Consider the following 27,030-nt stretch of genomic DNA (forward strand, 5'->3'; position numbering starts at 1 on the left):
ACTGCTGTGTGCCTGGGACATGCACAGAGCCGACCTATTCTCAGCTACCTCCCCTGCCCCCAGCCCCCGGGCTGGGTGTCTAGGCCATGCTCCAAGCCTGAATCAACTGCACCCTTGTTTCAGTGTTGTGCAGCTGGGCCATGCACCACTGGCCTGTGGGGCTACTTGAGCTGGTAGGTTCATTTCCAAAGGCCGCGGGGTTCAGTGATTGAGGTGTGGGTCTGCTGTATTTGACGGAGACCTGGCACGAAGGTGTACGTTTCTAATGGTGAGAGTAATTAAGCACTGGAGCAATTTGCCAAGGGGCGTGGCAGAGTCTCTGTCACTAATAAGTTTTAAATCAAATTCAGAAAAAAAAAATCAAAACGATGCTCTAGGAATTATTTGGGGTAAGTGCCGTGGCCTGTGTGACACAGGAGACGAGAAAATTGGTCTAGAAGATCACAGTGGCCCCTTCCGGCCTCGGAATCCATGAAACATCGTCCCAGCTTTGTCTGAGTTCACCTTCTGCAGCCTCTTACCACATCTGCAAAGCACAGGTACCTCCCCCAAGGTGCGATGCCTCAGCCAAGACAAACTGCTGAGAAACCGCCGCAGAAGAGATTGAGTTCTTCTGCCTTCCAGCCCCGGGCCGGCTCCAGGGTGTGCTGGGAGTCTCCCTCACCCAGCCCTGGCCAGGATTCTGCTGGTATTCCAGCCTAGCTCAGTTTTGGAAACAGCTCGTGTTGGGAGGGGCTGCATCTCACGCACCCCTTGACCAAATGACTCCAGATTTGTACCCCTGACCCTTCCCTCTGCCCTCAGGTGGTGGATCAGGTTTCTAGCCCCTCAGACTGCGAATGTGAACTTAAAGAAAAAGGGATAATTTGGTTTGGGAAAGAAACGCTGCTGCAGCACCATGGTGCGGCCAGGTGCCAGCCCATAATATTACTGCAGTTGATAACGTGAGCTGGCTACTTTATTGCCAGTTTCCTTCTGTTCCTCGGCAGCTGGAAGTTGCCAACAGATTTCTTTCACAGCGAGGATGTTGTTGCTTCTTTTCTTGCCTGAGGAAAGCATCGCTTGATGCTTTGATTTTATTTACTCTTTCCTCAAGCTTTGCTTTTAGAGCTTTCGCTTAAAGTTACCCAGCTGCTTTTCTTCAAGCCCCTTCAAGGCATTTGCTGGTGGGTCTGTCTAGCCTTTCAGGGCAGAGCCGTACAGATCTAGTACCCTTGTGACAAAGTCCAAGACCAGAAGATTGAAATAAACTTTATTCTGTGAATTTACTCATCTGAATCTACAGCATCCAAATAACGAAACAGAGCAAAATAGGAGCATTGAGCTGGGGAATTGGAGGGAGAGGGAAACCCCACTATGGTTTTTATATTCAGAAGTAAAGAGCAGAGGACTTTGATGGATGACCTGAAATGAGTCAGAACTTAGGCCAGGTCTACACTATAAACTTCCATGGGTAGAACCATATCGCTCAGGGCTGTGAAAAATCCACACCCCTCAGTGAACGCAGTCGTACCGACTGAACTCCTGGGGTAGACAGCGGTACGTTGATGGGAGAGCTTCTCCCCTGGACATAGCTACTGCCTCTCAGAGGTGGATTAACTACACTGATGGGAGAAGCTCTCCTGTTGGCATAGGAGCGTCTTCACTTAAGCATTACAGCGGCGGAGCAGCACCAGTGCATTTGTTCTGCTGCAGTATTTTAAGTGTAGACCTGCTCTACCAGAGGCAGGCTCTGCTGTGACCCTGAGAGTGGCTCCTGGTTGGCCAGTTTTTGTGTGCCTGGAGGATCACAGAGTTACAGAGACAGGCATGTAAGAGGGTCGGGAAACTCCTGTCACCAGTATAATGCTAAACAAGTAAGTCTTGTCCTCTCTCATCATTTTATTGTGAGTCTCGCAGCACTTGGTGTTTTTCTTAAAGTCCCAGCAGCTGGAGTAGGTAGATTGCAAGGCAACCTCAGATTATACTACAGATACATTTCCTGCCTTCACATTTGTGTAGCAAAGATTGAAAATCGAAAACAAGAACACCCCAAAAGCTGGGAAACCAGAAGGCAAAGAAAATGACACAATATTTAAAAAGATGTTTCCGCCAATCTCATGATTCTGGGGGGCCTGACACACTTTTTGAATGCTTCAGGCTGGCAAGACTGTGATTAGAATGGCAAAGTGTGATAGCTGTAATTTATATATTACCTATGTCTTTGCTCTACTTTAAATATCTCATATTGAGTGATCCCTACTCCTCTGTCACAGGGATTAACAATATGTCGGCCAGTGAACACATAACGGTATGCTTACCAGTGAACTCAAATTCTACACGCCGGCTCCCAAAGAAGGGGATGATCTTCCCAGGGAAAGAGGATGTGAAAGTAAAGATCGTCTCTCTGCCAGAAGATGTAACATCATAAAATGTAACTTCCTCCCCTTCATAATCCAGATAAACCCCAATGTTACTGGGGCTATGAGGTAGGGCCAGAGCAGCCTCAGGGGAGGTGAGGGCCAAGTACTCATTCTCTGTACTCTGCAAAGCCCAGATCCTGTCCTCTGGTGTACGGCTTTTCGCTCCCTCATGTATCACAGACTCTTTGGCAATGCCCAAAACCCCATTACGTTTGTTCCCCACCTCCACTTGCCAGTAACACCTCCCTGAGGTGAAGCCCTTATAGCCCAGCACACAGGCAGCAGGGTAAAACTTGTTCTGTGTCACTAAATATCCCGTGTCTTGGTATTTCTGTATCACACTCTCATCTGTGGACACGACTGAACAGGGAATCCCCAGGTCTGGATCCGGAGTGGCCTGCACTGCACGAGGGGAGAGAGAGGCAGGAGGAGAGTGTTAAGTACCCAAAGCACCTCCCACCCGCCGATCAGCTCCTCCCCCTCCCTCCCAGCGCCTTCCTCCTGCCACGGATCCATTGTTCAGCGGTGGGCAGGAGGTTCTGGGGGGGGGGAGAGGGAGGAGTGGGGGCAGAAAGAGGCAGGGGAAGGGGGCAGAATGGAGCCGGGCAGGAAGAGATGGGGCAGGGGTGGGTGCTTGGCGGAAGGGGTGGAGTGGGGGTGGGGCCCGGGGCAGAGCAAGGGTCAAGCACCCCCTTGGGAACTGGGGAAGTCGGCACCTCTGTGCAGGCTAAACCACTCCAGTGCTGAGAGTGAGAGAGTCTGAGGCCAGAAGGGACCATCAGGTCATCTAATCTGACCCCCGTATATCACAGGCCACCAACTCCACCCAGCACCCACCTAACCCAACAACCAATATTAGCCCAAAGCCTGACAGCCTACAGCCGACCGTGCTATGATGTGCCACAGGCAGAGAAGAGGAGGCCCCGAGGGTCACCAGTGCCCGAGGCCCCCGCAATGCAGGGAAATGATTTGGTGAGATACCCCCAGATAATCCTGGCACATCACCCACAGCCACATGCTGCGGAGGAAGGTGAAAAGCCTCCCCCCGAATGCCACTGCCAGCTTGACCTGAGGGAAAATAGCCCTCCAGTGCCTTCCCCAATTCCCCCGTGAAAGACAGACCGGGTACCCCACGAATCACTGGGAAAGAAACTCAGAATAGCTGGTCAGCCAGGGGATGTGCTCCCAGAGTCCTAGAGCCACAGCAGCACCCGTGAGGACCCAGTAAGTGAGGTCAGGCTCAGCAGCATGGCTCCTTGCACCCAGCCCAGGCTAACTTGGGTGCTGAGCCCCAGGGTTCACTCTGCAGTGCAGACAGACCCTTACGGGCAGAGCTCAGCCCTGGGGGAGGCTAGGACCATTTCTCAGGCTCCCCAGTAGCCATGGGCTGGCTGGGGTGGGCCCTGAGTGTCAGTCCTGGGGAGCTGCCTGTTGGCTGAAGCTGAGCAGGAAATTCCCCATGGTTCCCGCCAGGCATCAAGGAGGTATTGTCAGGAGGGTGTGAGAAACTGGGATTTTTTGCAATTTTTTAATGAAGCCTGTATGTGCCTCAGTTTCCCAATATGCAGCATTGTTACCCAGTGGGTGATATGGGAGTGTTTGCTCTCAGGGCAGGCTAAGCTGCCCATGTCACTGTCTGGGGCCTGAGGTCCTCAGCAGACAATGGCAAATCCAATTGCCCGGACATGGAAACATAACGATCAGCAACCCGGAGAGCTACGGCCTTTCCCGCCTCTGTGGCTGAGCTGCATCGCCCCGGCTTGGGAACAAAGGACTAGAGGTGGGGGAGGGGTGAAGCGGAAGTTACATGCTGGCTGCAGGAAGCAGTAGGGGGGCAAAGAAGCGGACTTCCTGGGGGTGCTTGACCCTCGCTCTGCCCCAGGCCCCACCCTCACTCCACCCCTTCCCCCAAGTCTCCACCCTACCCCACCTCTTCCTGCCCCTGCTCCTCCCCCACCTCTTCCTGCCCCTGCTCCTCCCCCTGCCCGAACAGTTGATCATGGTGGGTAGGAGGCACTGGGAGGGAGGGGAAGGAGCTGATTGGCAGGGCCACCAGCGGGTGGGAGGGGAGGAGGGGGAGGATCTGATCCACGGGGCTGCCGGTGGGTGCTGAGCACCCACTATTTTTTTTCCATGTGTGCTCCAGCCCCGGAGCACCTACAGAATCAGCACCTATGGTGGGGGGCACACCTGGGAGTCTGAGAAAGCAGATCAGATGGACAGGGAGACAGAGCTTGAACCACGGGGTTTGCACTGCAGGGCTGGGCACCGGCTCCCCAGGATGGACTATACTGTAACCTTCATTTCTCTGAGCTAACCAAGGTCTTCCTGTGCTGTGGTGCAGAGCAGGGGACTAATAACCGCAGGGGCTTGACAGTGACGGCGGTGGCTGAGTGTCATTGCAGGTGCTTGCAGAGCTGTGCTGCTCCCTGAGATCACAGAGGGCTCCCGCAGGGGTCGGTCTCAGGTGGACGCACTGAACACAGCTCATGTTGTGAGGCAGGAGAGCTGAAGGCCCAGAGGTCCAGCCTAAGGAGTCGGTGAAGCCACGTGGCTTACCCTGGAGGAAGAGGGGGCTGATGTTGGGGGTCTGGCCCATCGAAGGGGCTCCTCCCAGAGACTGTTCCCAAGCGGGGGCTGCAGCACGAATCCTGTGGATCCGTGGCAGAGGGGATCTCGGTCTCCTCCCCCGATCCCTCGCCCTTGCTGGGGGTGCTCCACATCCAGCAACAGAACAGAGCAGGGGAGGCAGCAGGCAGAGGACGTTAACAGGGACACCAGCTTCAGCTTTTCATGCATTTCCATGCTGCCCTATTCATCCCTCATCTCCTGGTGGAAAGTCCCCAGCCCCAGAGTACAGCACATGGGGTGAGAACCCCTCCACCCACTTGGACCAGGAGAAAGTAGCGAGCAGCCCTGCTAGAGAGACACTGGGCTCTCTGGTGCACTGGGAATTCAACTTCTCGGTGGCACTGAATGTCCACACCCGAGGGATGTGTAACAGTCATCCAATGCACTACACACATTTTGGGGAGGGAGCATTGTGTAGAGGTTAGAAGCCAGGACTTCCGGGCTCTCTTCCTCACTCTGCTACTGACACGCCGTGTGACCTCAGGCATGTCCCTTCCTCTCTCTGCAGTCCAGCTTCCCTTTTTGTCAAATGGGCATAAAAGACGCCAGGTATTCAGATGCTGTTGTGGGGGGCCAGATAGGTAACTGTGAGATCCGAAGAGAGCCCCTTCCCCAGCTTCCAGTGGTGCTCATGGGACAAGGATGGGGACACAACACGGTTGCAAGTGTGGTGTTCAGTAATCGTGCTCGGTGCATGATGTTTGAATGAAGCCTTCTTTATCCAGGGTTCTGTATCACAGAGCTTCTGCTATGCTCCTCCTTCCTGTCTGGGAAGTCAAACCACTTAAAGGGACAGTTCCCAGTACCACAGGGAGCACCAACCTCCAGGGAGAGACAATACTCCTTGAACTGACGGAGAAATTCATGGAAGATAGGATACTAATAGCCACTGATGGACCTGTCTTCTGACAGTGGCCAATGCCAGGTGCTTCAGAGGGAACGAACAGAACAGGCGATCATCTAGTGATCCAGCCCCTGTTGCCCATTCCCAGCTTCTGGCAAACAGAGGCTAGGGACACCATCCCGGCCTATCCTGGCTAACAGCCATTCCTGGACCTATCCTCCATGAATTTATCTTGTTCTTTTTTGAACCCTGTTAGTCTTGGCCTTCACAACATCCTCTGGCAAGGAGTTCCACAGGTTGACTGTGCGTTGCGTGAAGAAATACTTCCTTTTGTTTGTTTTAAACCTATCGCCTCTTAATTTGAAAAATATGAAAAAAGAAAAGGAGTACTTGTGGCACCTTAGAGACTAACAAATTTATTTGAGCATAAGCTACAGCTCAAAGTGAGCTGTAGCTTATGCTCAAATAAATTTGTTAGTCTCTAAGGTGCCACAAGTACTCCTTTTCTTTTTGCGGATACAGACTAACATGGCTGCTACTCTGAAATTTCATTTGGTGACCCCTAGTTTTTATGTTATGAGAAGAAGTAAACAACACTTCTTTATTTACTTTCTCCACACTCGTCATGATTTTATAGACCTCTATCATATCCCTGCTTAGTTGTCCCTTTTCCAAGCTGAAAAGTCCCAATCTCATTAATCTCTCCTCATATGGCAGCTGTTCCATACCCCTAATAGTTTTTGTTGCCCTTTTCTGAACCTTTTCCAATATATCTTTTTTGAGATGGGGCAACCACATCTGCACGCAGTATTCAAGATGTGGGCGTACCAGGGATTTATATACAGGCAATATGATATTTTCTGTCTTATTATCCATCCCTTTCCTAACGATTCCCAACATTCTGTTTGCTTTTTTGACTGCCGCTGCAGTCCTGATTCTCTGCCTGGTTCAGTACTGGCCTTAGCGTGGTCTCCCCGCAAGGGACCTTCCACCAGCTGGAGATGGATAGAGCCCAGCACGAGTCCATGCTCCTGACGCTAGGGTGAGAGGGAAGTATAGCACAGGAACTGGTGGGAGACACTTCCTTAACTCTTTATTTCCCAGTTTTCAGAGGTTGAAATATGGGTTCCTTTCATGTTCTGGGAGAGTACAAGGCACTGATGGTCAACCTGCACTCTGTGTTAATGATGTTTTCCAGTAGTGAAGCTTGTCTTTCCTATAAAAAATAAAAATAGAGCAAATTTCTAGTCCTTATAATTGCCGAGAGAAGCAGAAAAATGTGACCTGAATGTGCCCTAAAGGCTGATTATTGGACCTAAAAAATGTACCCTACTTTCCAATTGTAAATAGTATGTGCACGTTCATACATCACAAAATGGGAATGGGCGATGGGCTGGATGATTCCCTGTTCTGTTCATTCCCTCTGGGGCACCTGGCATTGGCCACTGTCGGAAGACAGGATACTAGGCTAGATGGACCTTTGGTCTGACCCAGTCTGGCCATTATGATATAATGGTTCCTTCTAACCTTGGAATCCATAGCTCTGTATTGGTGGAAACCTCTCTTGTTTGAATTCAGAAGTGTCTTCTAAAAAATTAATCCGGAGATTTTAATTAATAATTGTCGTAGGAAAATATCCTTATGAAAACTTACCCTCTTTCTCTGCCTTGCAGATCAGAAAGTTCAGTTGATAGGGCAGGGTCTCTAGAGCAAGAAAAGATCAGAGGAGAGGTGATTTGCCCCTTTCTTGAAGGAAAATAGCCTCATGAAAACGGGGCTGGATTCACAAAGAAACTTAGGCAAGCTGACGCTTAGCATCACAACACCCAACGCTTAGGCACCTAGAAAGTCACTGTGATTCACAAAGCCAGAGTCAGGCTCCCAGGCAATCTGCACCATGAATGGGGAGAGAGATGCGCCTTGGAATGAGCTTCATAAAAGCCAGCATGCTAGGCGACTCCCTGCTTACGCCAGCCAGTGGGAAATGCCAAGGTGCGGGGGTGTGCTAAGCCCTGGCCCCCTCAGGGAGTTCGGCGACCGAATCTGGGCAGCACCGTAGGCGCCTCCCTCGGCGTGGGATTCTCAGCTGCGAGCCCTCTCTTGATGACCGGCACCTGTGCCATTTTTTTTGGCAAGAAGCCTGGCGGGGGAAGGAAACCCACCTCGCTCGTAACTTTTAGCCCTGTGGTTAGAGCACTCAGCTGGCCTTTGGGAGACCCCTGGTTCAAGTCAAGCCTGTGCCGCAGAGGGAGCAGGGATTTGAAATGGGATCTACCACCTCTCAAGGAGCGCCCTAATCTCTGGGCTGCAGGATTGTCTGATACTGGGTGCCCACATGCTCTCCTGTGGGAGAGGTTCCACTGGGGATAATCAATAATTCATTGGGCCAGAGGCAGAGAGAAATCATGAGAACGTCCCAGGTGGTTAGAGCACGCTCTTGGGAGGGATGCCCAGAAGCCTGTCCTGCTGCTCAATTATTTATACACAGTGGATCAGATTCAAAAGGGGCAACAGAGAGGCCTATATCAGACCCCTGTTGGAATCCCTTCTTCCCCTCAGGGGGACAGAGGATTGGAACTGGGGATCTCCCACATCCCAGGTCAGTACCCTAATCACAGAGCTATACATTATAAGTGAGCTCCTCTTTCCCTAGAGCCTGGTTCTTTTGGGTAAGTTCACATATAGGGCCTGAGTCAGTAAGCATGCTCAGAGCAGGCATTTGAGATTGTGGCCCTGTAGGTGAGTTAGGAGGAGGAACCCCTTTCTTTCCCCAGTTCGTGTAGCTCTCTGGGGCTCAGGTGTCTTGGTAGCTGGACTGGAACTGCAGTGCAAATGCACAGAGGCAGAAACATAGGTGCCTAGGGGACTTTTACCGCAAAAATAGAGGTGATGAGTAATTTTAGGCACCTACAAGGTTTGGTTGCAGCTGAGTGGGGGTCTTTGTGAATCCCAGTGTGGTCTGATTCTGGGACTGAGGCGCCTAAAATGGCAAGTAGACCCCCTCACCCGAAGTCCTTTTGTGAATCTAGCCCATACCCTTTCTCTCTGCATTTGAGCTCAGTTCATAGGGCCGGGTCTCAAGAGAAAGGAAGGATTGGAAGAGAGGTGATTTCATGTTGTCTTGACTCTGGTGACATTTCTACCGTTAATTAATGTAACCGTGATTGAGAGAGACAAGCTTTGGAGCTTACTCAGAGCTCTTCTTCAGGTCCGTGTAGCTCGAAAGCTTGTCTCTGTCACCAACAGGAGTTGGTCCAATAAAAGCTATGTCCTCCCCCACCCTGTCTAATATCCTGGGGCTGACATGGCTGTCGCAGCACGGCATGGAACCGTGCTGTAATTCTGAGAGACAGCCCAAAGGAAAAGACCACAGAACGAGAGGCAGATTGGAATGGGGAGACCTTTCCAGTGAGACCAAACTAAAGTGAAATCATCATCCAAAATATATCGTCCATCTCCTGCCTTACTCCAACGATCTCAAAGCACTCGGTGGCATTCACTAATTAGCACAACAAGGTAGGTTGGCCATTATTTCCTCCTTTTTCAAGATGGAGGAACTTGAGGTACAGAGTCTGGGATTTTCAAAAGGGCTGAGGCCACGTGGTGGCCAACTCCCATTGACAGTCAGAGAGAGATGGGGCCTAAATCCCTTAGGTCCCTTGGAAAATCCCAGCCATGGAGGTGAAATTCAACATTTTCTAAAACATCTGGCGATTGTGTGTCTCTGAAATGCTGAGTGGCCAATTTTGACACCCATGGTTGGGTCTGAGACAATCCAAGTGGAGGCCTGGCAAACTGGCATCAGCCCTGAGCCCTCCCCATCCCACCCACAGACGTCTAGCTGTGACGAGCTGAGAACTAATAGGCCAGAGTCCATCTCCTTCCACAGTCAGAGGCACATCTCGATGTGCCATCGCCATATCATGAGCCCAAATAACTGTTAAGTTACCTCTGAATTTCTTCAGAGCCTCCTGTAGACAAACATTTCTTTGGGAAGAGACGCCAACTCTCTCGCTCACATCCTGTGACACAGCCATTGGTTTCTCGAACTTCACCTTCTCACACCTGGGGGGAGGGGAAGGGGGAAACACTCTAAATCTTTTCTTTCTTGAGAATGAGCTACCTGAGGCTGCTCTCTTGTGGGCTCAATGAGAGCCTCTAACTCCCACTGGTGAGACAATTTATCTCCTCACTGGCGTTTTTAAATGCCTAGCTCCTCCAATGGGAGTTAAAGAGAGTAAGGGGTCCACAGGCTGCCCCTCAGAGAGAAGGGCCTAATCTCATGGGAAAGGATGCTCCAGTGGTTAAGGGGTTGCTGTAGGACTCTGGAAACCTATGTTCCACTCCCTGCTCTGCCACAGCCTCCCTGCATGACCTTGGGCAAGTCACTTAAGGCTTGATTTTTAAAGGTGCCTCCTGGGATTTTCAAAAGCACCTAACCAAGTCAGGCTCCCAACTGCCACTGATCACAATGGAAGGTGCCTAACTCGCTTAGCTGCTTTGGAAAACCCCACCAAGTGCCTAGCTACGTCTCAGGTGACTAAATGCCCTGCAAAATCTGACCCTGGGGGGAAAGTCCCCTTCTAGCACCACGACGCGTGAGGGGGAGTGGGAAGGAGTCACGTACCTGCTCCAGGTGCTTTTGATGTCCTAGAAAAGAGAAAGAGTTCAGTCCCAAGTGCCACAAGATGCGGATCGCTTCTGCTCTGCAGGGGACTTGCTTTGCCATCCCTAGTTGAGCTCGAGATGCAGTTCTCTGCAGTTAGCAACTTCAAAAGTCCATTCACAGATTTCGATGGAATGGGACCCCTAAGCACACACCATGACTGTGGGTTTTCTCCTTCTAAATTCTATGGCATTTGCTCAAACAGACTGATCAGACGCATGAATCCTTGACTGCCACATGCAACTGCTGTGTCCAGAGCGTTTGCCTTTCTCCATGTATGCAATTCTGCTCAGCAGTTCTGGAAGCTGGATTCATTCTCATTTCTTAATAGGCCCTGCAAAGAACTTTGCTTTCCTAATCTCTCACTTCCTAGAAAGTGGAGTTGTGCCTTTTATTGCTTTCATATCGTTAGGGCCCTTCATTTTCAGTTTTTATTTTAATTAATTTTTCCTGGGATTTTATCAGTGTTTATTACCACAATAAAAACAGGTGCAAATCAGTGCAGAAAACTATTAAGTTTTCTGGTTAAATATCGGGGTTTGTTTTGGTGGATGGAAAGACAGGGAGAAAAAGTATTCAGTAGATGAATGCTTTGAATTCTGTTCATCCCTGTGGTTTGCTGCAGAACTAAAACAGAACTCAAAGCACAAGGGCCCCCCTGAGTTTAAGAAAACAATATATCTGAAATCCCCAAATAAAACGTTTCATTTGAACAAACAGGTTACTGGTGTAGAATCATAGAATATCAGGGTTGGAAGGGACTTCAGGAGGTCATCTAGTCCAAGCCCCTGCTCAAAGCAGGGCCACTCCCCAGCTAAATCATCGCAGCCAGGGCTTTGTCAAGCCTGACCCTAAAAGCCTCTAAGGAAGAAGATTCCACCACCTCCCTAGGTAACCCATTCCAGTGCTTCACCACCCTCCTACTGAAAAAGTTTTTCCTAATATCCAACCTAAACTTCCCCCACTGCAACTTCAGACCATTACTCCTTGTTCTGGCATCTGGTTACCACTGAGAACAGTCTAGATCCATCCTCTTTGGAACCCCCTTTCAGGTAATTGAAAGCAGCTATCAAAAAATCCTCCCCCATTCTGCTCTTCTGCAGCCTAAGCAATCCCAGTTCCCTCAGCCTCTTCTCATAAGTCATGTGCTCCAGCCCCCTAATCATTTTTGTTGCCCTCTGCTGGACTCTTTCCAATTTTTCCACATCCTTCTTGTAGCGGGGGGCCCAAAACTGGACACGGTACTCCAAGTGAGGTCTCACCAATGCCGAATAGATGGGAATGATCACGTCCCTCAATCTGCTGGCAATGCCCCTACTTATACAGCCCAAAATGCTGTTGGACTTCTTCACAACAAGGGCAGATTGTTGACTCATATCCAGCTTCTCGTCCACTGTCACCCCTAGGTCCTTTTCTGCAGAGCTGCTGCCTAGCCATTCGGTCCCTAGTTTGTAGCAGTGCATGGGATTCTTCTGTCCTAAGTGCACTTGTCCTTGTTGAACCTCATCAGATTTCTTTTGGCCCAATCCTCCAATTTGTCTAGGTCCCTCTGTATCCTATCCCTACCCTCCAGCATATCTACCCCTCCTCCCAGTTTAGTGTCATCTGCAGGTGCAATTGCTGAGGGTGCAATCCACACCATCCTCCAGATCATAAATGAAGATATTGAACAAAACCGGCCCCAGGACTGACCCTTGGGGCACTCTGCTTGACACTGGCTGCCAACTAGATATGGAGCCATCGATCACTACCTGTTGAGCCCGACAATCTAGTCAGCTTTCTATCCACCTTATAGTCCATTCATCCAGCCCATACTTCTTTAACTTGCTGGCAAGAATGCTGTGGGAGACCATATCAAAAGCTTTGCTTAGAACGATTAGTCTATAAATATTCACCTTCGATAACTGGGCCGCACCATTTGCAGCGCATACGCTCAACTTCATCCTTTTCTCCTGTTGTTGTTTCTTTAACCCTTTTGAATACTTCCTTGTGTTCTGAAATGTATTCTGATGTAGATTTTCATTTTCTTCCCATTTTAGTGCGTCAAATCTTTAACCCATTGTCTACTAACAGTTTGAAATGTGTACTTGGTGGGTGTGTGATTTATCAGTAGGTTCAGACGCACACGCACTTCAGAGCTTGCGTGCGTGCCCGTTGGTTTATTGTGTGCATCTGCTAGAACAATACGCTCTTTCTTCAGCGGGCAGCTTTGCATATACACACAGACTAATGTATTATCGGAATACAGAGATCTCATGCAATGTATTGTATTTTCTTAATAAAACAAGTTTTTTGTATATATTTGAATGATAAAAAAGTAGGATGAAAATCAGAAAAACCTCAATAATACTTTTTTGTAAAACCCAGAAATTTTTTGGTAAAAATTGGTTTAAACTGAAAATGAAGGGGCTTACACAGGATGTCTCAAAAAGGCCTGAACCATCTGCCTTTAAAACAGCAAAACTGTTTCCACATTGGAAATATTAGAAATGTCACATTTTGTTTTCCCTCACTTCGCTAAAGGACACACTGACAGTCTCCATTGTGGAGTAGGACCTCTCCAAGAACTTAATAAACTCCAAAGCTAATCAATCAGAATCTCTCCCTTCCCTGGGCAGGGATCTGGGTGTCTCTAACTGTCTCACCTGCAGGAATTCACTTGTTGGCTGCTGACACTTCTCTTCTATCTCACTGATCAAGTCACCGAGACGGGAAATCTTTTCAGACAGTTTGGTGACATTTTCATCCTGTATCTTCACAATTTCCTTGTCCAGCTCTTCCAGTTGGGCCAGCAGGAGTCGCTCTTGCTCATCCAGGAACTGCCGCAGTTGCTCAAATTCAGACATGATCTTCTGCCTCTCAGCTTCTATCTTTCCCTATAATGAAGGGACACAAACAGGAAAGGACAGATCAAGGACAAGGGTTGCCAGATGTCCAGTTTTCAACTGGGAAGTCCAGTCAAAAGGGAAACCTGGCAGTGTCCGGTCAGCACTGCTGACTGGACATGAGAAGTCCGGTTACCCACAGTAACTGGCTTCCACCACCAGAGGGCGAGAAGAGCAGCAGCTGCTGCTGGAGCCTGGAGGAGCACTCAGGGATGGCTCCATGGGCGGGAGAAAAGTACCGGCATCTCCCCCATCCCGCTCCAATCACCCCTCCATCCCTGGAGCGTGGCTCTCCCCCTCCCACCCTGCCCCAGTCACCTCCACCACACCCCTAGAGCTCTGCTCAGCTGGCAGGGGGAGGGAGGTGGAGAGAGCAGCAAGCGACAGTGGGAGAGGGACAGAGGAGTGGGGGGCGGGGCCTCGAGGGAAAGTGGCGGCAGGGCACAGGGCAGGTTCCAGTGCTTAGCATCCGGTTTTCACCAATGAGAAAGTTGGACATCCCAGACTCTCCCCATGTCCCTGATAGGAACAGTTCTTAGAGCCCTCTTTTCATATCAACCTACTACAAACACATGGTTGAGATTTCAGGAGAATATGCCTGACAGTCTCTCAGCTGGCCTGAATGAACAACATGTTCCGAAGTGCCTTCGGGACGTACGCCTCCAGTTCCCATTTTCAAAAGGTCACTTTGGATGCTAAGGAGCCTAAGTTTCTTTGAAAGTGACTTTTGAAAATAGGACAGCTCTCCCTGCATTTTAAGCCCCTAAATACCTTTGAGAATCTGGCCCTTAACCACTTGCAAAATTGTTAACCCTAGGCTCCGAAATCACTTAGGCACTTCTGAAAATGGCACCCAATCTCTCTAAAATGATGAGTTTTCAGGTCTGAGTGGCTTAGTATATTCTGTTGATCATCTAGAATCTTCCAATAGCAGAAAGGTTGGAAGGGGGGAGGTCTGACTCAGAATCAGAAATACATTGGCAGAGAGTTGTGGAGAAGACTGAAGAAGGAAAGGGTTCTGCTGGTTATCCACATAAAACACCAGTTACAAAACACACCATGCAAAATGCTTCTTCTCCAGCTTTTGCATGTTTCATCTGGCATTCTGTTAATTACACTGTCCCAGAGGAAACCAGTTGTGCCTGGTGGAGATTCAGGAGGAAGATTTCTGAGATACAAAACAGCTACTGGGTGCCTAAGTCCTACTGACAGTCCATGTGAATTAAGCACCTAATCACCATACGTGCCTTTGAAAATCTCCCCTGAAATCAGTGTTTGTAGCTGGATGTGTGGGGAATAAGATCAGTGCTTTGAGTTGAAACTGGAAGCCAGTGGAGGAATCAGCCCAGAGGGATGATAAACAAAGATAAACATGATCACACCCTGCAAGGGTGTCTCAACAAGAGACAAAGTGCTTGAGGTTATCAAGATGATGTTTAAAAAAAAACGTGAACGATACAGAGCAGAACAGTGGTTCTCAAACTTTTTTACTGGCGACCCCTTTCACATAGCAAGCCTCTGAGTGTGACCCCCCCTAATAAATTAAAAACACTTTTGAATATTTTTAACACCATTATAAATGCTAGAGGAAAAGCGGGGTTTGGGGTGGAGGTTGACAGCTCACGACCCCCCATGTAATAACCATGCGACCCCCTGAGGGGTCCCGACCCCCAGTTTGAGAACCCCTGGAGTAGACGTTTCTGGATACCAGGGAATAATGTACGGATTATCAAGGGGAGCGAAGTTCGGTTTCCGATCGAGAGGCGTAAGGAATCCATACTCTGCAATATCCCCGATTGGGGGTAAGAGGTTAAGGGGTCAAAGTACAGACACTGAGACATGAGGGTACGTTGTTCACAGAATAGCTATGTTCAGGTGTGGTGTATAATGGGTGGACACAATCATGAGGATGGATTGACCCTCATTTTGTGAGATTTAACGTTCAGTGAGTTTATGGTTCCAGTTCATATGGTCCAACGGACAAAGTCTCTCGGTCCCCAATACATCACAGCTAACCCTGATCGGAGCTTGACCTTGCTCCCAGTTAGCACATTTTATCTCAGTTTAACTGGACAAGGTGAACCCTACACACCACACTAGGGTCAAATTAAACTAGGTTCAAAATGTTTGCCTGTGAGGGCCTTGCACCAGAACAAAGACATTACATTAAAAAGTGATTTGAGGTACATCTGTACTACACAAATGTTGTGGTGGTGTGTAGAGGACGTACACTATATGCACCCGCTAACATGGGCATAAATAGCAGTGTAAATGGCGAGGCATGGCTTAAGCAAGTAGAGTCGCAATATGCCTGAACCCTCTGGGTATAAACCCTACACACAGGGCTCTATACACCCCCAAGCAGGGCCTCCCCCATCTACACTGAGTGTCCCGCTGTGTCCCCAGTGCCAGAGCCTTTCCCCACCACAGGAAAAGGCTCCAGGGAGTGGAGGAAGGCTCCGGCCGCTCCGCTGCCTCCCCCTGCTGGAGTCTTTTATTCACACATGTAGCTACACATGACAGTGTGGACACAGCCTGTTTCTCACTGTGCTGTGTAGCTACACATACCCTACAGGATGCCCCCAGCGGTGTGCCGTGTAGATGTAGCCATAGCTAAATCAAAGCAGTGCTGCGTGTAGACAAGGGCTGACACTCTCCCCACAGAGAGAAATATCACCCCTGACTGATGTAACTTCTGGACCATAACAATGGGGACCTACCAGATATTCCTGGCTTTGCGTCTCTGCATCCTGTTTCCACTCCAGAAGTTCTCCTCTCTCTTGCTTCAGTGTGTTCAACTGGGTTTGAATTTGTTCCTGAGGCAAGAAAAACAATGTTGGGGGTGGAGGGGAAGGTCAACCTGCTAAGGAGTCTGTCCTCTGTGCAATTTATATACATTGCAGTGCTGATTTCATTATCTGAAGCTGGGATTTTCAAAGAAGTCTCATGAAGTTGGGTTCTCAACTACCATTGATTTTCCATCTCCCTCTCAAGTTGCTCTAGGACGGTGCTCATGGCAATGTCACAATTGACTCTTGAGAGGTGGGAGATTCAAATCTCTTCTCCTCACCAGGCAGAGGGAGAACTTGAACTGGAGTCTCCCACATACAAGGTGAGTGCCCTACCCCCAGGCTAATGGTTATGAAGAAAGTCTTCAACCTAGGGGTGACAGTGGATGAGAAGCTGGATATGAGTCAGCAGTGTGCCCTTGTTGCCAAGAAGGCCAATGGCATTTTGGGATGTATAAGTAGGGGCATAGCGAGCAGATCGAGGGACGTGATCGTTCCCCTCTATTCGACATTGGTGAGGCCTCATCTGGAGTAGTGTGTCCAGTTTTGGGCCCCACACTACAAGAAGGATGTGGATAAATTGGAGAGAGTCCAGCGAAGGGCAACAAAAATGATTAGGGGTCTGGAACACATGACTTATGAGGAGAGGCTGAGGGAACTGGGATTGTTTAGCCTGCAGAAGAGAAGAATGAGGGGGGGATTTGATAGGTGCTTTCAACTACCTGAGAGGTGGTTCCAGAGAGGAAGGTTCTAGACTATTCTCAGTGGTAGAAGAGGATAGGACAAGGAGTAATGGTCTCAATTGCAGTGGGAGAGGTTTAGGTTGGATATTAGGAAAAACTTTTTCACTAGGAGGGTGGTGAAACACTGGAATGCGTTACCTAGGGAGGTGGTAGAATCTCCTTCCTTAGAAGTTTTTAAGGTCAGGCTTGACAAAGCCCTGGATGGGATGATTTAATTGGGGATTGGTCCTGCTTTGAGCAGGGGGTTGGACTAGATGACCTCCTGAGGTCCCTTCCAACCCTGATATTCTAGGATTCTATGATTCTTCCCCGGCCACGTTGTGCGGAGCAACACAGGTGCAGAACTCCATCTTGCATGAAACAGCTTAGGTAGCTAAGCCACTCGACTCCAGGAGAGGGGTTCCCAGGTGTGGATCAGAGACAGGCCCATTCCTAAACCAAACTCTGGGGGAGTTGGGGCTTAGGACACACCCCTCTCATCAGTATCTCCGGAGGGCTAGCATGCTGGCTTTTGTGGATGCCTCTCTCCCCCCAAATGCCTAATTCAGGATTTGTTGTTCCAAACTGTACCAGATGACTGGAGGATAGCTGATGGAAAGCCAGCTTTTTTAAAAAGGCTCCAGAGGAAATCCTGGCAATTACAGGCCGGCAACCGTAAGGGCTTGTCTGATTGTCAGATGCTGGGACTGGGCAACAGGGAATTAATCCTTTGGTAACTGCCGGGTTCTGTTCATTCCCTCTGGGGCACCTGGCATTGGCCACTGTTGGAAGACACGATACTGGGCTACATGGACCACTGGTCTGACTCAGTGCAGCCGTTCTTATGTCCTTAGTGATTTTCTAGGTGTCTAAAAGTTAGGCATTGCAGTGCTGAGCATCACAACACCCAAGTGCATTTGGGGATTCGGGCCTAAATCTCCTTTGCAAATGGGACTTCGGCTCTAAAGTCAGTTGGTGCTCTTGAAAATGTGCTTGAAGGATCTTCTTCTGTAATTCCCGGGGGGTGAGGTGTTGCAGAGCCACAGAGAGGATTTAAAAGCACAGCTCCCGTTCATTTCATGGCAGCTGGGCATCTCAGGCCCCATTCTCAGCCCTGCTTCCTTTCCTTCTATGCTGTATATGTCATGCTGCCAGGGAAGAGAGAGGCCTTTGGGGGCACCAGACCTAATATAGAGACCTAGGGACTCTGTCTAGAACAGCCGTTTGCATCCAGCGAATCCTCCAAGTGCTGCAGGGCAAAGGGTTGAAGTCGTATCCAGTTTGCAGCAGTGTAGGGTAGGGTGCCCTGCTCCCATGCAATGACAGAGAAAACTATATGAAGAAAGCTGGACATCAGAGAGTTAAAGCTGAGCAACTTAAAGGGAAGGGAGTTTTGGTAAGAATGTTTAACACACTTTTAAAAAAAATAGTACATTAAACTCCGGTGCCTAATGAACACTTGGGAGAAAGAGACTCCTGGTTAAAAATCCAACACACTCACAAGGTGCATAAATATTGTACTCGATTGTTCGGCATAGGGGAAAGGGCTTGTTCAACATGGTCCTGGGAATCAGCCATTTTCTTCCTTTAATCTTATTGTGGCACTACTACAGCCCACTTTGTCCTTACAGCTAGCGTGGCGTTCAGCACAGCGGATTCTGCCCCGAGGGGATTGCTCTGTCCAACAGGCTTTTTAAGGTTCCAATCCACTTGGGCTTCATGGGCCCTAGAATGTTGCAAAACTTCAAAGGTTGTAAGGGCAGGACGTGAGCCACTGGTTCAGGGAGGCTAACCCCCAGTCCAGCCCCTTCTGCCAGAGACCCCCCCAGACCAGCCACGGGGGAAGAGCTGCAGATCCCCGTCAGGAAGCAAGAGGGAGTCTGGGGGTGGAGGGGGCCACGCAGGGCTGTGCCTCCCCTGGCCCGTCATACCCGTCGCCCATGATTTCTGCTTCAGGAGCAGCGAAGTGACCATCCCGGGAAAACGGGAATTCATCATCCTGGTTTTTCCTTGAGGAAAAAGTTACGCAGATTAACCTTTGTTTCTTAAACAGAAATCTTTCAGGGCACCTTCTGCGACAGAAAGTAGCAGAGAACAAACTCCTTGAGAACACTGCTGACCATGTGTTATTTTCCTGAGGCTCGCCTGAAAGCAGCGGTCATCAGCTGTGAAATGCTCAAGCTGGGGCGCTACGCCTCCAGTCTGCAGCTGCGCTGAGATGTTGGTAATGTGACGGTAGAGAACTGCATGACAGGAGTGATGAGAGGCAGTGTGGTCTAGTGGCTAGGGTACTAGGATGGGCATGGGGAGGCCAGGGTTTAATTCCTGGCTCTCCTACTGAGCTGCTTTGTGAGCTTGGTTAAGTCACTGCCGCTTCTGTGCCTCTGTTTCCCTCCCACTCCTTTGATTTGTCTCCGAGCATGCCCACCAGATCAGGCCCCGTAGAGGAGAGAAGCAGAATGCCTGGTTTTCCCCAGCTCATGGATTGCTCTGGGTGTGGCCAGGAGACAGGCAGCCAGATGCCATGGGGGGCAGCTGTGCACATGCCCAGAGACAGAAACACAGGCACTGAAAGAAGTTGTACCCTGAATACACAGGCACTGAGTGAGTCTGGGCTCCCCCATAATGACAGGTTTCAGAGTAGCAGCCGTGTTAGTCTGTATTCGCAAAAAGAAAAGGAGTACTTGTGGCACCTTAGAGACGAACCAATTTATTTGAGCATAAGCTTTCGTGAGCTGCAGCTCACTTCATCGGATGCATAAAAGTGGATTATCATACACATTGTAAGGAGAGTGATCACTTTAGATAAGCTATTACCAGCAGGAGAGTGGGGTGGGGAGAGAAAACCTTTTGAAGTGATAAACACCCATTTTTTCATGCTCTGTGTGTATAAAAACATCCTCACTGCATTTTCCACTTTTATGCATCCGATGAAGTGAGCTGTAGCTCACGAAAGCTAATGCTCAAATAAATTGGTTAGTCTCTAAGGTGCCACAAGTACTCCTTTTCTTTTTGGGCTCCTACAGGAATTCTGGGGATTGCAGTGGAGCCGAAAACTGGCATTTAGGTGCCTAAACTCCAGATTTAGCCACTTAAATCTGGGGTATAGACACCTTAAGTACCTTTCAGAATCCCCAGCCTTTGTCTATCTTGACTGTTTACATCAGTGGTCCCCAAACTGGAGCATGGAGGAACATTTGAGGGAGCATGGCAGGGCCAAGACCAGCCCCCACAAGGGGCAGGAAGGGAGTGCCACTCAGATCTGCTATGGCCCCTTTGGCCCTGGCTCCTACCCCAGCTCCACTCCCAGCCCCAGTCTTGACCCTGGCTCTGCTCCCAAACCCAGTTTGAGCCCCCGACTCCCGGCAGCCCCACTTCCAACCCCAAGACACCCCCACAGCTGTGGCCCCAGCCTCTGACTGTGGCCCCACTCACAGCTCCTAACCGCAGCTGCGGGTGGGGAGGCATAGCCAGGGTAAGGGAGAGCCTGAGGGGAAAAATTTGGGGACCACTGGTTTAGACTGTCTGTGTGTTTGTACAGAGCCTCGCACAACAAGGGCCCTGATCTCGGTGCCTTTAGAAGCTATTGTAATAAAAATTGCAAACATGCCCAAACCGAAGTAATTACCCTGCACAGCAGATTCCTACCTTGTAGGCCTGGGCAGCCTCCTCTGTGGGGACCACCCTGTGAGTACGGTGAGCCTGGGAGTCTCTGCAGATCACACAGATGAGCATTTGGTGCTGGTTACAGAAGAGTTTGAAAAGCTCCTGGTGCACCTTGCACCAACTTCTCCTGCTGCTGTTTGGAAACTCAGCTGCTTGGCTATTTCTACAAAGTTCCCCAGTTGTCTGTTCGGCCTGAGGGTCCTCTGGGGAAAGGTCTCTCTGCACTGAGGACAGGAGACAGCTGTATCCGATCCCTCCCAGCACTGGGCGATGCAGGCTTGGCAGAAACTGTGCCCGCAATCTAAAAACACGGGATCCTTATAAAAACTCAGACAGATGGAGCAAGTCGCTTCATCTCGGAAGCTTTTCAGAGGATTCACTGCAGCCATGGCTCCCTGCAGACAGTGTCACAGGGATCTAAGATGTGGCTTAACCCCAACTGGGCGTTTTTCACGTGGCTTCTTTGGGGGCTTTTTTGGCTGCTTTTTTTTTTTTTTTTAAATGTCCTGCCGGAGAACATGATTGGCTCCCTGTTGCCCAATCCCTCTCCCAACACCCAAAGCAAGGAGAGGGGAAGAAACCAGGACTCTGAGACTGACAGTGCCCAGGGCCAATGGGGGAGAGGCCAGTGCGACAGGTCAGCCCGATAGGGCATTACAGATGAAGGAGGGAACCTGGAATCCAGCTCAGTCAGCTGTGGGTTGGGTTCGTCTTCCCTAAATGAGGTCCTCGGGGTGAGAGTGTTGCATGCATGCGTGTGTGTGTGTCCGTGCCCTGCAGTGCCTACTCTCTCCCCACCGCCTGCCTCCTGCCTGGACTGCTCGGGGGGTTGGGTGAGCTGATAACAGTGGGCTGTGGTCAGTGATCTTTCTGTTGGTGCATTTCTGGTGGTGGTGTTGCACCTGCACGGGGGAGGGAGGACGCAGGCAGTGGGTGACAGGGGGTTGCAAAGCTGGGGGGGGCTGCAGCATAGCTTGGGCCAAGTTGGGGCCGGGGAGGACTGGGGAGTGGCCAGGCTGGGTTTGGGGGTTGTGGGGGGAGGGAGTGGCGTGCACAGCACCACCGCTGTTGGCCAGTGATGCTTGGGGCATTTCTGGTGGGGTGGTGCGCTGTTGAGGGGGGTCTTTTGGGGGTCCGGTGGTAATACGGCTGTACTAGCGGTCGGCCACTGGCATGACGGACATGGAGCGGTGCCGACCCAAAGCAGATTGGCTTGTTTTGGGTGATTTGGAGGGGTGGGGAACGTAGGCAGAAATTAAACCTTGTCTGTCTGAGGAGAGAAATGAAACTGATGTGTAAAAAGTTGCTTAAATCCGCTTCCGATTTTGCTTTGGTTTAGTGTCTATAATGGGGCTACTCAGTCTGCTGCCTCAATTTTGTCACTGCAACATAGTGACGCTGATCCAGGCTGGATCAAATCCAGGGCCCAACTACACCAGAATCCTGTCTCCAGCAGCAGTCGGCACCAGGTGTCTCTGAGGAAGATGGAAGAACCACACAATCGACAGATTCTACACACATTGTAAACCCAGGCTCAGATTCAGGTTTAAGGCCAGACCCCTCTCTGGACCTCAGTTTCCACACCTCTAAAATGGGGTCAATGATAGTGACAATGATAGGCTCAGCTCCCAACCCTAGCAGCTTGGCTGTTCCATGCCCTACTGTGTACCGAAACTGACTTGAAAGGACTATCCAAGCCCCTCCCAGGCCTGTTCCCATTGTGGGTCTCTCTCCTGGCCAAGCACAGGCTGTTCTTATATCGTCCAAAAGGCTTGGATCCTAGTTACATGCTGCTCCTTCTCATGTGACCCCTGCACTTATTCCCTTCACCTGGGGATAGGTTCAGTTCAGCTACTACCCCTTTCATGGCCATCTCACCCTGGGACAGCCTGAAACTGGAAACCTGTGCTCGAACAGTAACTGTTTGCTAGGAAAGGTGCTGAAGACACAATGGAAGAGGAAATCCTTTGGACTGGATTGAAATTATTCCAAAGGAAAGTGAATGAGAGAAAATGTCCAGCGTTATCCTCCTAGCGAAAGAAATAATTGAAGGTCAGAAAGGACCATTCTGTCCATCTTCTTTGTAACACAAGCCCTAGAACGTCACCGAGTGCTTCCTCCAGAAAACCTGCTACGTGGGACTGAGCCAGAGCACGACTTCTGGAAAGACATCTCCATGCATTAGAGCCAGCTGGTCAGAAACAATCTTTTTTCTCCAGTGACGTGAAGTTAAAGGACACAGAGAAGCAGAAAACCTCGACTCGGGTTTTTACTGGAGCTGAAGCAGAGAGGCCAGGACAAACACGGCTAGGGCCCAGGACTGACTATCAGCAGATCTGCCGTTTTCTATTCCTGGCTTTTTGACCATGAGCGAATCTCTTTGCTTCTGTGTGCCTCAGTTTCCACGACTATAAAATAAAACTACTCAAGGTTCTGTTTTTTTCTCTCCTGTTTTGCAAGGCGGGACACTTAGATACATTTGGGGCCTGTCTACGCTACCGGTCTAGAGTGTATTTGTAAGCTGATGACCCCCACATCTTGTTCAGAAGCTGTGGATGACACAAGCTCCCTACGTTTGTTCTGTGCTTAGTCCCTAGGGCACAGCTGGGCTGGGCGGCCTTTTCTCGCTGTGCTGTGCGGAGCAGGTTCTGAGCACGAGGGATACGAAGGACTAATTCTTGAAAATAATTCAAGGACTAATTCTTGAAAATAAATATCAAAGAATCATAGAATATCAGGATTGGAAGGGACCTCAGGAGGTCATCTAGTCCAACCCCCTGCTCAAAGCAGGACCAATCCCCAATTTTTGACCCAAATGGCCCCCTCAAGGATTGAACCCACAACCCTGGGTTTAGCAGGCCAATGCTCAAACCACTGAGCTATCCCTCCCCCCAAATAGAACTGCAACCCAAATAAAAAATCACTGCTGCTAACATTGGTGGGTGATAAAATAGTAGCAGAGTGGTAATTAATGATGAGGAGAGGGCAGTGACACAGAGCAATCGGATCCCTTGAGAAGCTGGAGCCATTCAAAGAAAACAAGTTGGAAAAGAACCAAATGAAGGGTCCTATAGCTACGACAAAGCATGCAAGCCACACCTACAGAGTGGGGAAGTGTATCCAGGAAAGCACTGACTGTGAAGAGGATTTAGGGCCATGCTAGGCAAGCCATTCAACATGAGCACCCAGGGGGATGCTGTGGTGAACAGGGCTAAAGCCATCATTAGATGTATGAAAAGAGCAGTGAGGAGCATAGGGAGGTGACACACCATGAGGAAGACGGATCATGGAGTCCTGCATTCAGTTTTGGCGTCCACCTTTGAAAAAAGATTTGGAAATATTGGAGTTGGGGCAGCAAAAAGCAATGAAACGTTTTGTGGGCTGGAGAAAAATGCCTGCTCATGAGCTATTGAAAGAGCTCAGCCTGTTTAGATGATAAAAAAGATCGGGAGGTGACGTCATTGAAGTGTTGAAGTGACTTCACGGAGAGAAAATATCGGGTATGAAAGGGCTCATTAATCTAGCCGAGAAAAGCATAACAGTGGCTGGAAACTCAAAAGAGACCAATTCATATTCGAAAGAGGGCACACATATTCAACCGTGAGGATGAATCACCAAAGGAACAAACTAGAAAGGGAAGTGGTGGGAATTCCCCACCTCTTGATCTCTTCTAATGAAGACGAGATGCCTTTCTGGAATGTGTGTAGTCAAAAACTAGCTACTATGCTCTCCAGAAAGCATGTGATATGCAGGGGGTGAGATGACATGCTCTAATTGTCTCTTCTGTCCATAAAGTCTGCTCATGTATGAAAAACTGAGCGTAGCATGGGGAGAAGCCTCTGATGTTTTACTGTGTTGGGCTTGAGCCCACAATGAACACTCATTGCGTGGGGTGATCCAGGGGAAGCAGCTGAAACATCCAATGTGGCTGGACAGGGGCAGGACATCAGCACTACAAGAGAGGGGTGGGTGTGGCAGTGACATCACAAGGGCCTTTGGCAGGACCTCAGCCTATTGGACAAAGGTGGTGGGGAGGCGATGATCTCACAGAGAGATCTTGACATCAGCCAGGCAGGACAGGGGTGCAGGACAGGGGCAACCTCGGAGATCCCTGTGGCTTTGCTTCAGCACGTCTCCTTCTCAAGGTCTCTCCTGGAGGACTGAGAGAGCATTCACTTGCACGTTCGTGAGCGCAAGGAGGACCCTCTTCGGAGTTTTCTCCTTTTCTTGTAGTGGTTTTGCTCGAAAACAGACGTCCCTATAGAAAAGGTAAGAGCCTCGGAGAGGTTTGGAACCTGTTCAGTCTGATCTATCACGTGCCGGCTGATTTTTAGGAAAGGAAAAGACTCGATTGTGGGGGCAGTATTTTATTTCTGACCCAGGACTTTGTCCCTTAGAATTACTGGGGACGTTGGGGTTTCTCCTTTTTGTTTTCCCTTTTCCTGTCTCTCCCTCTTTTCTCATCTTCTCTTGCATCTTTGTCCCTTTCCCCTGCTTTCCTTTCACCACCAGGACCTGTCTGTGCATGTGGAGTTGGGGATGGAGGGGGGGCGGGGGGGGTTTGCATTCCAACTCTCATTGCGGGAGGCCCTCCCAAAGACATGTGGCTGGAATGGTGCTCTAAGAGTGACTCCCTCCGGTGGTGACCCGGGACATCTGGTGAGAACTCTCAGCTTTCTGCTTCTCAGAGTCTCAATGCTGATTGGGGGAGCTTGGGGCTATTGTGAGGGAGGAGGCTCAGGTCTTTGTTACCCTCTTTTAAGACCAAGGAAATAGGCTGCAACCAAACATGTATTTGATTGCTCTTTCCGCTTTTCTCCATTCATTGTCTTTGAGTAATTCACGATTCTCTCTCTAATGGGCTAGTTCTTCTAAAACACTTACTAAAGAATTAGGTTTTAATAAAGCCAAATGCAACCCCATAGCTCCAGTAACAAAGGAGTCAGGTGGCACCCTACAGAATGGGGGACAATCCGATGGAAAGCATTGACCCTGAAAAGGATTTCGGGGCCATAGTGGACGAGCTACTCAACATGATCTGTCAGCGTGAAACTGTGTTAAAAAAGGTTAAAGCCATTCTTGGCTGGATAGAGTAGTGAGGATGGAAAGGGAAGTGAAAGAGCATTGGTGAGACTGATGTTGGAATGTTGAACCCAGTTCTTGTGTCCACATTTTGCATATTACGTTAAAACAATTGGAGAGGGTACAGAAAAGATTTGTAAGTGAGTGATGGGGATGATGCCTTCTAATGAGACATTGAAAAAGCTCAATCTGTTTAGTATATACAAAAGAAGAAGGAGAGGTGAGTTGCTTGACTTCATGGAGAGAAAAGGTTGAGTGTAAATGGCTCTTTTTATGTAGCAGAGGCATGACAAGACCCCATGGATGGAAGCAGAAATCAGAAAAAGTATAATGACAATAAGACCCAGATTTGTAAGAGGGTGGTTCGTCATTGGCACAAAGAACCAAGAGAAATGATGGCCTCTCCATCTCTTGATCACTTTGAATAAAAACTAGATGCCTTTCTGGAAAACGCTGAGTAAAAGAAAAGCCCAGCTCTTCTGACATACAGGAGGCCTTAGGATACGCAGGGGATCAGATTAAATGCTCTAACGGTTCCTTCTGGCCATAAAGTCAACTAACTTGTGAAAACCTAATTGCGGCCTGGGGAAGAACCTCTGTGTTCGACTGTGTAGTCGGTGTCACCTCACAAGGAAGAGTCATTGAGTGGGATGATCCAGGGGAAGCAGCTCAAACATCCAGTGTGGCTGGACAGGGGCAGGACATCAGCACTGCAAGGGAGGGGTGGGTGTGGCAGTGACATCACAAGGGCCTTTGGCAGGACCTCAGCCTATTGGACAAAGGTGGTGGGGAGGCGATGATCTCACAGAGAGATCTTGACATCAACCAGGCAGGACAGGGGTGCAGGACAGGGGCAACCTTGGAGATCCCTGTGGCTTTGCTTCAGCACATCTCCTTCTCGAGGTCTCTCCTGGAGGACTGAGAGAGCATTCACTTTCACATTCGTGAGAGCAAGGAGGACCCTCTTCGGAGTTTTCTCCTTTTCTTTTAGTGGTTTTCCTCGAAAGCAGACGTCCCTATATAGAAGGTAAGAGCCTCGGAGAGGTTTGGAACCTGTTCAGTCTGATCCATCAGGTGCCGGCTGATTTTTGGGAAAGGAAAACATTAGATTGTGGGGGCAGTATTTTATTTCCGACCTAGGACTTTATCCCTTAGAATCACTGGGGACATTGGGGTTTCTCCTTTTTGTTTTCCCTTTTTCTCTGTCCCTCCTACTTTTCTCTTCTTGCTTCCTTTTTCCTTTTCCTCTGCTCTCCTCCCACCACCAGGAGCTCTGTGTGTGGAGTGGGGGCCGGACGGGGGGGGTGGTGGTTGTGGGAGGCCCACACAGAGAGGTGAGACTG

General features: G+C 49.6%; 1 pseudogene; it reads right to left on the minus strand.

Moving 5' to 3' along the window:
- Window positions 1-1,265: 1,265 nt before the first annotated feature.
- LOC142069076 (zinc finger protein RFP-like) lies at window positions 1,266-21,452 on the minus strand (annotated as a pseudogene).
- Between the last annotated feature and the right edge of the window lie 5,578 nt (window positions 21,453-27,030).

The sequence above is a fragment of the Caretta caretta genome, chromosome 14 (genome assembly GCF_965140235.1).
Source record: "Caretta caretta isolate rCarCar2 chromosome 14, rCarCar1.hap1, whole genome shotgun sequence".
Classification (NCBI taxonomy): Eukaryota; Metazoa; Chordata; order Testudines; family Cheloniidae; genus Caretta; species Caretta caretta.